This window comes from Monodelphis domestica, chromosome 8, assembly GCF_027887165.1.
Source record: "Monodelphis domestica isolate mMonDom1 chromosome 8, mMonDom1.pri, whole genome shotgun sequence".
Classification (NCBI taxonomy): Eukaryota; Metazoa; Chordata; class Mammalia; order Didelphimorphia; family Didelphidae; genus Monodelphis; species Monodelphis domestica.
Window position 1 is genome coordinate 243,158,440 of NC_077234.1, and position 13,768 is coordinate 243,172,207.

The 13,768-nt window shown below is 35.2% G+C and overlaps 1 protein-coding gene and 1 long non-coding RNA gene across 5 annotated transcripts in view; both read right to left on the minus strand.

Moving 5' to 3' along the window:
* The window catches only part of EPHA6 (EPH receptor A6), a 1,223,915-nt gene that overhangs the window by 598,953 nt on the left and 611,194 nt on the right, over nt 1-13,768 (minus strand). The window lies entirely within an intron of this gene.
* LOC103106846 (uncharacterized) lies at nt 8,407-10,687 on the minus strand. Of its 2 annotated transcripts, none has more exons than XR_471088.3 (3): nt 10,371-10,687; nt 9,888-10,020; nt 8,407-9,694 (listed from the first exon to the last, which is right to left on the minus strand). It is a non-coding gene; the product is annotated as an uncharacterized LOC103106846 (long non-coding RNA). The 2 variants fall into 2 exon arrangements; XR_001624054.2 differs by having other exon boundaries at nt 9,888-10,017; nt 10,371-10,685.

Sequence of the window (13,768 nt, forward strand, 5' to 3'; positions counted from 1 at the left end):
ATTGAATTTGCTGTTTTTCTTCCATTTCACTCTAAAAAATATTTGTTACACAGAATGACTCTCTGGGAGGGGGTAATGGGAAGAAAAGAAGGAAATTTATGTGATGTAAAACCAAAATATATTAATGAAATTTCAAATGTACATAGGACAAAATATTCAGAAGGGGCCACAAATGGAAATTCTGTTACTATATTAAATTTAAGATACATTTAAACAAACTATATAGTAGAAAGTAATAGTTTCTTATTTATATTTATATTTGTTGATGGTCATTAAGTTCATAACAAAAATAAAATTCTAAAAAAAGTACTCACCACTGATTAATGCAGTAACTAAGACTTCAGAAAATTGTTGACAAAGTCTATTTTTCACCTCCAAGGCATATTGATTTCAATTTTGCAGTATTCCTTGATTATGACACATCTCCTCCAATATTGCCATCACTTTGGTGTATGTCCTCATCATCTCATGCTTAGATTATTGCAAATAACCTACTAGTCAATTTCCCTTCAATTAGTCTCTCCTCATTCCAGTCTTCCATTCAGTTATCAAAATTGTTTCCTTAGAGCACAAATCTGACAATGTCACTTTCCTATTCAGTATATTCCAGTGGTTCCCTGTTGCCTCCAGGATCAAATGAAAAATTTTCTGTTTGGCATTTAAAACTCTTCATAACTTATCTTTTCCTCTTCCCCCTCCCCTCTATTACTATAAATCTCTCCATGCATACTGATCAGTAACTGACTTCCTGGCTGTTCTATGAATAAAACACTTATTTCTGGGCATTTTTTCTAGCTCTTCTTTTTAGAGCTATTTCTTCCTACTATTCTACCTACATTGTGTGTAATCAGAAAATTTTGTATCCTTGAACTTCATCTCCCAGAATCCCTTTCCCTTTTGTCTTCATGTTTATGTTATGTGTATATATAGTTGGATGTTTTCCCTGCCCTCGCTCTCTTTTTCCCATGCTCATGGCTGAGTGAGCTCTCGCTTTTTTTTCTCTAGCCTTTTCTTTTCTTTTTTTTTTGCTTCAAGTTATTATTTCATAAATCTTATTCAATACAATACTTGGAGTATTTTGGATATTAATTTTTAATCTACATAATTGTAGAGACTGAATGGGACTACATAGGACCTAGAATCATTCTATAATTCATGTCCCAGGTTCATGTAACTGGCAAAAATTTAGCTCATTGTCAGTCTTCTTGTGATGGGTCTTCTTGCTTAGCTTGTCTGGTCTTTACAAAGTATATGATAAGACAACACCTAAAGATACGTCTTAAATTAGCACAGTTGAGATTTCAGCATAATCTCCATCATGTGACTGAGTAGGAATTTTTGTGGAGGAATAATAATTGTTACACATCTATATAATGCTTTGCAGTTTATAAATAAATAGTCCCACACAACTCTGCCAGGCAGCAAGATTCAGGCTTCTCTGAGCATTAGTGATTGCTGTTGGTTAATGATTCAATGTTGGAATGAAATGAGATACTCATAGGTCATTCAACAGCTATTAAAGGGAGATTTAGTTTGCCATCATATAGAAAGAATATGTCATAAAATGTAAAATATTTAGTTTGGGTAAATATCAACCCCCACTTCAACGCTTTGTAGAAAAACTTATGTTTAGCAGGTGTAGCAACTTACAAGATTTTGGGACATCTGCTAAGTATGAAGAGCCCCTTCTATATCTTGTGGAATTTTTTTTTCCATTCCAAGATCAAGAAGTCCCATCAATAAGTCCAGAGACCACTAGGAAGCTATTCCAGGGGAGACACAGCTTGAATTTTAACTCCCTAGGTGAATCTAATCCTGGGGACAACTTGATTACTTTGTCAACCTTTCAGGGAGACATTTAACTTGGTCCTTGTAAATAGGGATTTGTAAGATTCTCTCTCTCACTCTCTCCCCACCTCTTTCTGTCTGATACACACACACACAGATATGTACAATTTATCTATCTAGGAGGTTTGGGGAGGATAAATGACTTGACCATGGGCAAAAAGCTTCAAATGTTGGATTTGAACACAGGTTCTGTAATTATGAACCAAGTACTCTATATTGTTCCAATTTATGAAAGGACGGGGCTAGATAATTTCCAAGACTACTGGCAAGCTAACATTGTAGACCCAGAAAAACTGATTGCAAAATAATATTTTTCCAGAAGGGAAACATTCTATTTTTATAACGATTTTGGTAGCAGAGGGATTCACTTTGTGCATATTTTGTTGCCTTTCCAAAGTGACACTATTTTATTTATCATATAGAAGTTTAAGTACGAAACAATATATTGATATTTCTATTATGCTGAAATACCTCACATCTGGTAGATGACATTAAACCACTGACCTGAAGCTAAAGTAAAAACTCATGTTTGTGCACTTTCTCTTTTGGCAGTAGTTGCTATTTCAGATATCTTTCTAGGCACCTCTAGCATTCATCACTTATTTATTTTCTTTCTATTTTTCACAACTATAAACCTACTAGAGTTTATTTTTATTATCTATGTCAGGCAGTTTAGAGCATTTCATTTTAAAGTGGTTGCTTTTTATATCTAGCAGAAGCTTTAAGGAACAGAGATACTACCTAGCTTATTGTGTATGCACAAATAAAACGGACATAAAAAACACCACTGTATTCATATAAAGCTAATGAAGTATCACTCAGAATGGAAAGCACTGAATAGCATAAAACACAGCTTTCTGCTTCCATGTCCTGAGATTTATTATGTACAAAGCACTATATTTCTGAAAAATACTGAATACATCACCTCCTACAGGAATACCTTGAAGGATTTGTACTCTAACATCTTTGCATCTTATTTTCTTTGCCTCATCCCAGAAAATTATTTTAGTAATCCCTTTTTAAAAGAGACTGAATATAGATTACTTCTGCTTTCCCTCCTTTCCAATGAACAATTCTTTAAGAGGTTTAGGACATGATGGCTGCTAGATTTACCAGAAATTCTTATCTGAGGATTTTCTTTCATGGAACAATCAGTGTTTTTGAACTGTTTTCTTTCAAGTCATATCACTGACTTCTGAATTTTTCCAAATGGAAGCAACTTGGAAAATATAACATATTTTCCATAAGTTTTTATGAGTACTTTCACAAAACAATAATGAGGATAAAAGTTATCTAACCATTCAGTTCTTTGAGTCATGTCCAACTCTTTTTGATCCCATTTGGGGTTTCCTGGTCAAAGATACTGGAGTGCTTTGCAATTTCCTTCCCTTGTTCATTTTGTAGCTGAGGAAACTGAGGCAAATAGGGTTAAATTACTTGCTCAGGGACACAATGTTTGAGGACAGATTTGAATCTGGGTTTTCCTGACCTTAGATCCAGCACTCTAGCCATTATACTATCTAGCTGTCAGCTTATTAAACATATTGTAACTGAAGAAGTAATAATAGTAGGTACTGGGGATTCAAAAGCAAAATTGAAATGATTTCTGCCTTCGAGAAATTCATATTTTGATAGGAGACAACATCTGCATATTTATGTACAAAAATATATAAAAATAAAATACAAGGTATTTTTTGTGGGTGCAGGAAGCAGTAGTAGTTAGAGGAATCAGAAAATCCTTTATGTAGAAAATAGACCTTAAGATGAATTTTGAAAGAAGGGATTTTAAGAGGAAGAAATTAAAAGAGGAAAAATTGCTCATTCTGTGGGAGGAAGTATATTCTAGTTTTGGAAGATAGTCTCTGCAAAGTTAGACAAATAGGCAATGGAGCTTGATGTATAAGGAAGAGAAGGAGGACTGGCCAAACTATGAGAGTTTCTGATGGGGCATAATGCATAATAAGCCTAGAAAGGTCAGCTAAGTTCAGGATCTGATTAAATTTAAATGTGTCAGGAGTTTATGTTTGATCTGAGATGCAACAGGGACCTACTAGAGTTTATTGAGTATGAGAATGATGGGATTGAACCTGTACTTTGGGAGAATTACTTTGACAAGCTGTGTGGAGAATGGATTCAGGAGGGAAAAAAATTTGAAGCAGGGGGACCAATTAGAAGGTTATTGGAAACTTGCATTTATAATCAACAATATGAAAGACTAGGCATTTTCTCTATTCCTTACTATCCTCAAACCTTTCCAAAATAGGAACTATGTACCAGAGATAAAGCAGCTGTCTCCAAGATCTAGGACATTAAAAACCCAAAGTAAAAACTCAGTGAACTAACACTAGAGAAGGTCAATGATCCCTAATTCCTACTCACTCAGAATTCCCTCTCTTACTACCCACCATTTTCCTGGCACCAGGGCTGCATAAAAAGATTCACTGGGCTTGTCACAGAATTCAGCTCTGTATCACTTACCTCCACTCTACTCCTTTTTAGTAACGTGGAGATCCAAACTTTGGAGATCAGATATTTTCTCAGTCTATGGTGGCAGAACAACAGCCCTATGTGTCTCTGTGCCAGAAAATTGATGCCTGTGTGGCAATTCACTGAGACTGAGGGAATGAATCTAGCCAAGACCAGGTCTGCTCTCCACTGAAATTATTTGGGGTAGAGAATAAGATTTGCAAACCATGAATTATACAAGTTGGAAGGAGGCTGAATTACTTGAGATCAAGTCTAGAAAGAAATCATCATCAAAGGGAAGAAGTCAGAAAATGAGCAATAGGGAAAACTAAGTGGGGGGGAGAGTAAAATTACTAAAAATCTCAGGAGAAAGAAAACTCAATGATCTTGAGCATAAGCACATAAAGTAACAGTTAAGATACTAATAGAAGAAAATTTAGCCTTCAGATCAAGTAAAAGAGTTCAGGCTTCTATGAATAAACATTTTAAGACAAAAAAAAGTCAACACCAGATGAGGCACAATAAAAAGTTAGCTATTTCAATACATCTGTGATATGATCTGATTAATTAGTGTGGATATTGTCTCCACATGCAAATACTTTTCTCCTACCCTCTATTATTTCTTTTAATTAATCCATTCAGAGAGCCAAGAGACTTTTCTAATACCTTTTGTATCTTTTCTTTCATTATACTACAATACCTGGGTTGTCCATATTATGCCTCCCTTTTGCTTTGCTATAGAACCATAATATAGAAAAAAGTATGTGTACATGTGTGTATGTGTGTGTGCATGTGTGTGTCTGAAAGAGAGAGAAGAGACAAAGAGAGAGGAGGAGAAAGAGGAAGGGGGGAGAGAGAGAGAGAGAGAGAGAGAGAGAGAGAGAGAGAGAGAGAGAGAGAGAGAGAGAGAGAGAGAGAGAGAGAGAGAAAATCCTGTCATCACTTTCTTCTAGGTTATTATATTCTTCTATACATATGTGTGTATCTGCTGTCAAAACAGTATTATCGTGACACAAGCATAAAAGGCTTCCTAATGATCAAGGACATTGTCATATAAATCCCCCTGGTAGAACTGGCCATATTTTTTTATATTTACAAAATGTTTCCCATCCAAGTTAGTTATTTAGCTTGCTTCAATCTTTCCTCACTCCAATCCATCTCTTGCTCAGATTCCAAAAGCATTTTCCTTGAGTATAATGACCATGCCACTCCCCTACTACATCAACTCCAATATAGTTCCATAGTATTTTCCCAGGGTAAATATATATTTCTATGTTTATCTTTGAAAGCCCTCCCCAACCTGACCCTAAACTGTCTTTTCAACTTTATTGCACAATATTGTCCCTTCCACATTGTGATACATTCTTGCTCCTCATATTTTATCTCCCACCTCTGTGTCTTTGTGATGGAACTCCTCTATGGAAGGTTCTCTCTTATGACCTCTAATAGAATATATTCTCACTAAACTCTTTCTCTTAAAGCCCATAAATAAGCTTTCTGAGTTACTATATTTAAAAATGCAAACTGGCCATTTAAAAGTATTAAAAGACAAAATAGGATAATATGCTTGTAATTGTATTGTTATATGTATAGCTCTGATAGCCCTGAATTCACACATTCTTCCCATCACTCAAGCACCAAAGGCACTCTATTTTCACCTTTTCCCAGGAGTCAAAGATATTATCTAAATTCCATTGTTAGAATTGCCTATTTTGACCTGCATTCACTGAGTGTTTTCCATCTTAATTCCAAGTCACACTTCTTTAACTGTATACATGTAAATGATTCATTCTCTTCCTTACTTCCTCTAATTATTCATTCCAGAACCAAACTTCAGAGTACTTCCTCCAAGAAGCAGGGTGATTTTCTTCATGAGGCCTTTTCCTGACTGAAGTAGGAATGAGGAAACTTGGTTCAAATCCTTCATTTAGATTCACTAGCTTTGGGATTCTAGATATCATATCAATTGAAATATTTTCCATTGTCTGCAAAATGAGATAATATAATCTCATGGGGCTATTTGTAAGGTTTAGATTTTAAAACCTTAGTACACTATAAATATCAGGTATTCAATTCAGTTTAAAACCCCGAATTTTATTAAATATTTACTATGTGCCAGGTAATCAGTCAGGCAATCAAGAAAACATTTATTAAGCTACAGACACTGAGACAGATAAACAAGAAAAGCATAAATAGAATACTTATTCTAAAGAAGTTCAGATTTTAATGTGAAAACAACATGTAAATAAATAAGTATATGCACAAAATACAAATGGAAGACTACTTTTAAAAATTATTATTTTTTAACCCCTTACCTTCAGTCTTGGAATCAATACTATGTATTGGTTCCAAGGCAGGAAAGCAGTAAGGGCTAGGCAATGGGGGTCAAGTGACTTGCCCAGGGTCACAGAGCTAGGAAGTGTCCAAGGAAAGATTTGAACCTAGGACCTCTTGTCTCTAGGCTTGGCTCTTCATTCACTGAGCCACCCAGCTGCCCCCTGGAAGACCATTTTAGAGAGAAAATAATAGCAGTATGAAGACCAAGGATATCTCCTTTTAGAAGTCAGATTTTCAGCTTCATCCTGAAGAAAATTAGGGGCACTAGGAGTTCCAGGTGAGAAAACAGATTATTCAAAGCACAAGAGAAAGTGAGTGAAAATCCATGGAATCCAGAGAACTGAAAGGCAAAGGACAAATGGTTGCTAATTTCATGGAACTTGCATCATAATAGGAAGAAGGAATGTGCACACTTAAATATAAACAGAAATATATGTAGATGAGAAATAAAGCAATTTGTGGCTAGGGGAGGATAAAAAAGGGCTTAATTTAGAAGGTGGCACTTATTCTAAGTCTTAAATGGAATTAGAGATTCCAGGAGATAAAGATGAGGAGAGAAACATTCCAGGCATAGGTCATAGACTATGAAAAAGCAAAATCAAAAGGAATGTATAAGGAATAACATACAGATTAATTTGGATACAACTGAGAGTGAGTTAGGAGAAACAATATAGATTAAATCTAGAAGTACAGATTAAAATCAGATAATAAAATTTTTAAATGCCAAATAGTTTTGTTTTGTTTTTTATTCTAGAAGCAACTGGAAGCCACTAAAGATTCCTGAATGGGGAAGTGACATACTCAGATGTGTGCTTTTGTGATACTAATAATTCAACTAATTACTAATATTAACTAAGTAATCTTAATAGCAAACAAAACAATAAATTTACATCATTATTTGTAAGTTATTATTATTTATAGCAATATAAAAATTAGATTGTTAGTCAACATTTTGCAGCATAATTAAGTCCCCAATAATTTTTCCTCTAATGTTCTGGAAATTTGAAAAATATTCTATAACCATAAACAGAAGTTATTCTATAATTATTCGACTAAATGATCAGATCATCTTTTAAAGCATATCTTATATAGAGATATTCAAACACTGAATAACCAGAAACAAAAACTAAAGACAAAATTAGAAATTCTAGATTCTAATTCTAACCACCTTTGATTTACTGACTCTTTCTACTTTGGTTTTCTGATTCAAAGCAAAATGGAGATTATAACTCTGCCTGCTTATGCCTTGGGTAATATTTATAAAATGTTTGAATTATTGAAAAAATGAACTCTTTTTAATGCACAGACTGCTCCTATAATTAAGTTTCTACATTCAGTATGTATACATATTTTCTTTTTAACTCTGCTCTAAGCAAAGAATATAATTTGCATTTTTATCCATTTTTAATCAGTATGTAGGTAACAAATGAAATCTCCCATTTAATGAAATATATATGAGATAAAGCATCATTAAAGGACTTTGTGGTTACATTAAAACCAATCAATAATAGATTGATTAGCTTTGGTTAATTTATTAACCACCTGTTTCAGTAGTTAGTATACTGCAGTGGAAAATTAGGATTCTATCCTTTTATAAAAGTAATTTGAACACCATTTTGGGGGGTGGATTACAATCAGCATAGTCAAAATTAGGCACTAACAAATAATACTTTTGGAACATAAGGGTGAATTCCCCCTTAGATAATATCAGAATATTTTGTTCACTTAATTCTACTTCTTACTCTAATGGTTCTCTTTAACAATGAACTCTAGTGATTTTTTCAGTATTACTTCTAGGATCAAGCACAAGAGGTTTTATTTTGGATTTAAAGCTCTTCAGAATTTGGTCATTTCTAGTCATTCCCCCTTCTTATATCATGCAAAATATTGGCCTTATTTGCTATTATTTATACACAGAGTTCCATGTCCCATCTTTGTGCTTTTGTGCTGGCTTGACCATGCCTACAATGCTCTTGCTCTCTGCCTCTGCCTTTCAGAAACCCTGGCTCCTTTAAGACTCAGCTTAAATCCCATTTTCTGCAAGAGGTCTATCCCAATAACTCAGGCACTAAAACCATCGCTCCTATTATTTTGGTACATAACCTATTTATTTACATATTATCTCCCTCATTAGATGTGATTTGATTGACTGTCCTGCTTTTTCATTGTATTTCAAGCACTCATGACAGTTCCTAGCACATATAATTAATGGTTGTTAAAATTGATTAGAAATTCCGATGTGGAGAAAACAGTGACCAATATACGCTCCAAATTCTAACAGTTGAGGTTTACTAAACCAAATACAGTTATAGGACATAAACGTCTTCAGTGTTGCTTTAGTTAAAAACTACCGAGAATTCCAAAATGGTCATTTTTGTTCAGTGAAATGATGCAGAGCTGAAGTCATTTCAGTTTTGTCTTCCATTAGACTATAGACTCTTTCAGAGTAGGCAACATCTTATTATGGTATTTATACCATTAGCCAGAGCGCACAGGAAGCACTAAAAAAATCACCTTATAGCTATCAAGGATAAAGTACTACAAAGGATTCAAGGATTGACTCTTGGATACTAAGTGGGGGAAGGCTGAATCAGTTCCCCATCAGCATCTGCACCATCAGCCCCCTTTGATAACCAGACCCACTAGAATTAACTTTCCAAAGGACAATGGGACATATCTTGCTATAAAGAAAGACATTAGTGAATTAAATTCAAATCAATATAACATTTACTTAGTTAACATTTACAAACTTCATTTTTCTAAATTACATGCTAGGAACAAAAGATGAAAGAAAACACTCAGAAATAGATACCCGTCCTCATGGAACTTAGGGAAAATAAGAAATAATTGCATAGAAGTTATAACAAAATAAGTGTTATGTGACGATGGACTCGGTGAGTAGGGAATTGTCTAAGATGAAGTTACAGATTAATTGACCATCTGCAGTCAATGCGAGGCATTTTCACCTGGAGTTCTGCATGTTGATGAAATGATGTCTTAATGCATTCTACTCCCTCATCCTCCTCCCCACATGATGCTCATTCTAGAAAAGACAAGCATAAAAACATAAATAGAATGGGAATTACAGCTGATTTTCCTAGGAAAGGAAGGATCTCAGTAGTGGGAAATATCAGAGGGAAGAAGATTTCAGAAAGGTCAGGTTGAGATTGGGGAATAATAAGACTGGAGAGGGTGTTTGGAGTCAGATTATACAACCTGATTTCCAGGCCAAATACCTTATAATTTACGTGGGGAGGCACCAAAGTGGCGGCAGAATAAACTCCAGATGGGTGTCTGGATGGCAAGCTCCCCACAGCAGCCACTCATGCTGTTTTCGAAAAGCAGGTGCTTGCCTCTGACTCCTTGCTACTGAACAGATGACATACATACGGTTATAAAATCACCTGTTGTCCAGAGTGGCCTATTCTGGGTGGGGTGATAGAGGATTGGACCTCCCTCCGGCACGATTGGGTAGAAAACACGAGGCTTCTGTAACCATGCTTGCCCTGGTCCCTCGGGAATGAGTGCTCTTAACAAACAGGGACTCTGCTAGATAATGAGGCTTCCATTCCAGACCATGGAAGCCTGCCTCATCTGGTAGCCCAGGGATCTTCTCTCTACAAGAGCTGGCTTTTGGGAAATGCCATTTTGCCTGGTTATCTCATGGTTCCGTTTGCTACATGCGAGGTACATGTAACTGTACTTCAATAGCCACTAACCTGGTTTCAGGAGATACTGAGAGCTAAGGGTATTGATGTCTCTTCAGCAGGCTGAGACTGAGGATGGGGCAGAAAAAGATTATCATCTGTGCTAGTTTTTGAGCAGTCGTCATGGTTCTGGTTAAGGGAATCTCGGACCTAGAAAGTACAGGTCTAGACAATCACAGTTTTTCCTCTTTGGTGTGAGAAGACTGAAAAGAACTGTCAGACTCTCTGATCTTTTTAAAAAACTGTATTAAAAGAAAAAAAGGCCACCAGAGTTCCTACCTGAAATTAACTAGAGCCCCTCAAACCCCCCCACCCCCATCTTCTCAGATTCCAAGGTCCCTCCCAGGAGCGAGATTGGTCCTTATAGAGACCAATCCCACCTTTGGGAATAGGGGGGGCGTGGCCCCTCCCTAGCACGGGATTGGTCCAATTCAAGACCAATCCCAAACCTGAGGCATACTAGGTGATGCAGTTCCCATGGAGACAACATTTTGAAACTCACAGGAGCGAATCTAGATAAATTCTGGTCACGTTTTTCAATACATATAGGTGTCTGTGGAGCATTTCAACAAGAGCGTTGGAGTTGTTAAATAATGAAATTGGAGTTGTTAAAAAGTATAGCAGAGGTTGGTAAGTAAGTCCAGTGAAAACTGGGACATTTGTGTGGGTGTATAATCCTGTGTTGGGCACAGGAGTATATGATTCCCCTCTCTAAGAAGTCCCAATCTTAGTGGTCCTTAATGTTCATCCAAATGACAAAATGGAATTCTATCTCAAGGCATGGCTATTTCCCCTATTGATTAATAACTGCACCATTATACATCTAATTACCCATGTCATGTTTAGCATATTTACCAGCCTGCTGGTACAATAGATATTGGCTGATTTCAGTTAGAAAGATCTGAGTTCAAAATCTGATCTCAGAAATGTATTAGATTCTGACCTTGAGAAAGCCACTTATCCTTGGTATAGTCCAGATTTTTGACCCTGAGACCTCTCTGACCTGGTAGATGGGCACCGCAAATGGCAAGTCCTAGTCATTCTTGGAGGTAATCCCTGATCTTGGGCAACCTCTCACTGCTGCTTCCCTCTCCTTTGAAATATGATCATATCAACTCTGACACTGTTTCTGTAAGAGATGTCAGTCTGTCCCCTGGTCATCATTCTACTTATGTTTTGTCTTTCACTTTTAGAGTATATGCTCCTTGAACTGGCACTGCTTTTGCTTTTGTGTTTGTATCCCCAGGTTTAGCATATTGATTCATATTTGGCATGGCTGTCACTTGGCATATAATAAGCACTTAATAAATCCTTTTTCAGTATTTATTCTCTAATGGAATAACTAGTATTAAAATGAATGAATGCATGAAAGAATGAATAAAAAGAATATATTCTTACTATCTACTTTGGGGGAAGAATGAATGAAGCACTTCACACAGTGATGAAAATCACTGTGCCAAGCACTAGTGTTTTAATTTATAATAGTTAAAATTATAATTCTATACCAAATGACTTTCCAGGTAGATATAGAAGAGGTTGACCCTAGTTATTCTATGGTACCAAGTTAGATGATAGTAATAAAACAGATTAGGATTAGATATAGATTTCCATTAATAATATGCTTTTTTAACTAAGTCTCCCTATGTTATCCTGCCTGGTACTTTAAGGCTGACTAACAAGTCTGATCTCACTTTGATTGTCACAAGAATTTTGACTTACTCAATTTCTAATATGGGCAATTTTATACCTCTTAAGAATATTAAAGGATTACCAATTTTGAGGTTCACTGTATTAATGCTAGACTTAATTTTGACAACTACTTGACAGCCCCTTTGTATTCTGACTTGCTGAGCTCCAGAGATCCAGAGATCCTCCCCTGAAGAAGATATTAAAGGTATGAATCACTAAGTCCAGCAAATTTTCCAGTAAAAGCTAATTTAATGTGCTAATTGTTACTGTTATTGACGTGTCTAAATAAAAATTATATCATTTTCCTTTGTTTAAATAAACAATATAATAAATACAAGGTTTTAACTTATTAGCATATCCAAAATATTAATGACACAGAATGCTAGAAATTGGCAATTTTCTTACTAAGAATTATTTTTTTTTAAGTCTATTGCTCTTTTCCCCCAAAGACATTAAGACACTGGCATTATGTTCAGCCAAGCAGCTCAATACTTTTGTTATATTGTTTCTCAGTCATTTTATTTGTCACTTCCTATACCCTCTTTCCCTCCAAACCAGTTTTCTCATAGCATCTTTTGTTCATTTTAGTGGTTGACATGAAAAGACTCAGTAATTGCTTTAAATGTCATTTTTCATTAGGACATAATATAAAAAAGTCATGATAATATACAGTAAATTTGTGTGTAGTGTACAAATATCACAAATGACACTTAATTTTTAAAGGCAAATTTACCCTGTTATTTCAGAGACAAAAAATCATTTGAATTTTTCTAATATTTCTCTATAAAGGTTCTTGACTTTGATGGCCTTCAGCTTGGAATACCGAACCACATAATAACATATATTTATGTAAAGACAGCATAGCATTGTCCGTAGTGTACTTGATGTGAATCACAAAACATGAATCCAAACCTGCCCCTGACACCTATTAGCTATTTGATCCTGGGCAAGCATCTCAGTCTCTCTGCGATTTTGACAGCTCTCTAGGTTGTATCTCCTAAGTAATAAGTAGTAAGTATATTCTGAGTATTTGTATGACACTTTGAAATCTTCAGAGTCCTTTTACTTACATTAGCTCATGAAATGATAGGATTTTGTTGAAATAGTTCTAAAACGACAATGGGAATGAGAACAATTAAAAGATTTTTTCCCTAAGCCTAACTTAAAACATTTTGGAAATTATGTTTAGTAGGGGAGTATATGAGTTACAAAATGGCACGGAATTTCACAAATGAATTGATTATCTCAACTGAAGATTTGTAGAAACCAAATGATTATTTACATTAATGAAATGTAAAAAGGGTAATTATCTAATAGATTTGAGATATCACAGCCAACCGCATTAAAGAAGTCAATGTTAATACCTAATAATCGATGTTCTTTAAATAAATGTCACATTTCATTATACATGTTGTACCCTCGATCTTATTTGAGTGTTCCGGTAAGTTGCTAATTATATGTATATGTTTCTAAGTTGATAATATAACAATAAAAAATGCCACATTCAAACCATTATTGATTTCATTAATTTATTTATTAAAGTATACCACTGATTTAATTACTTTTCTTTTTAAAAAAAAACTGCAAGATAACACTAATGAATACAGTTCTAGGCTGGGATTGATGGTAAATGTTGGAGTAGGGAACACAGAATTATATGTTTATACATCTTGAGCTGGAATGGATCTCAGAGGCCATATAGTCTAACCTCTTAATTTCAC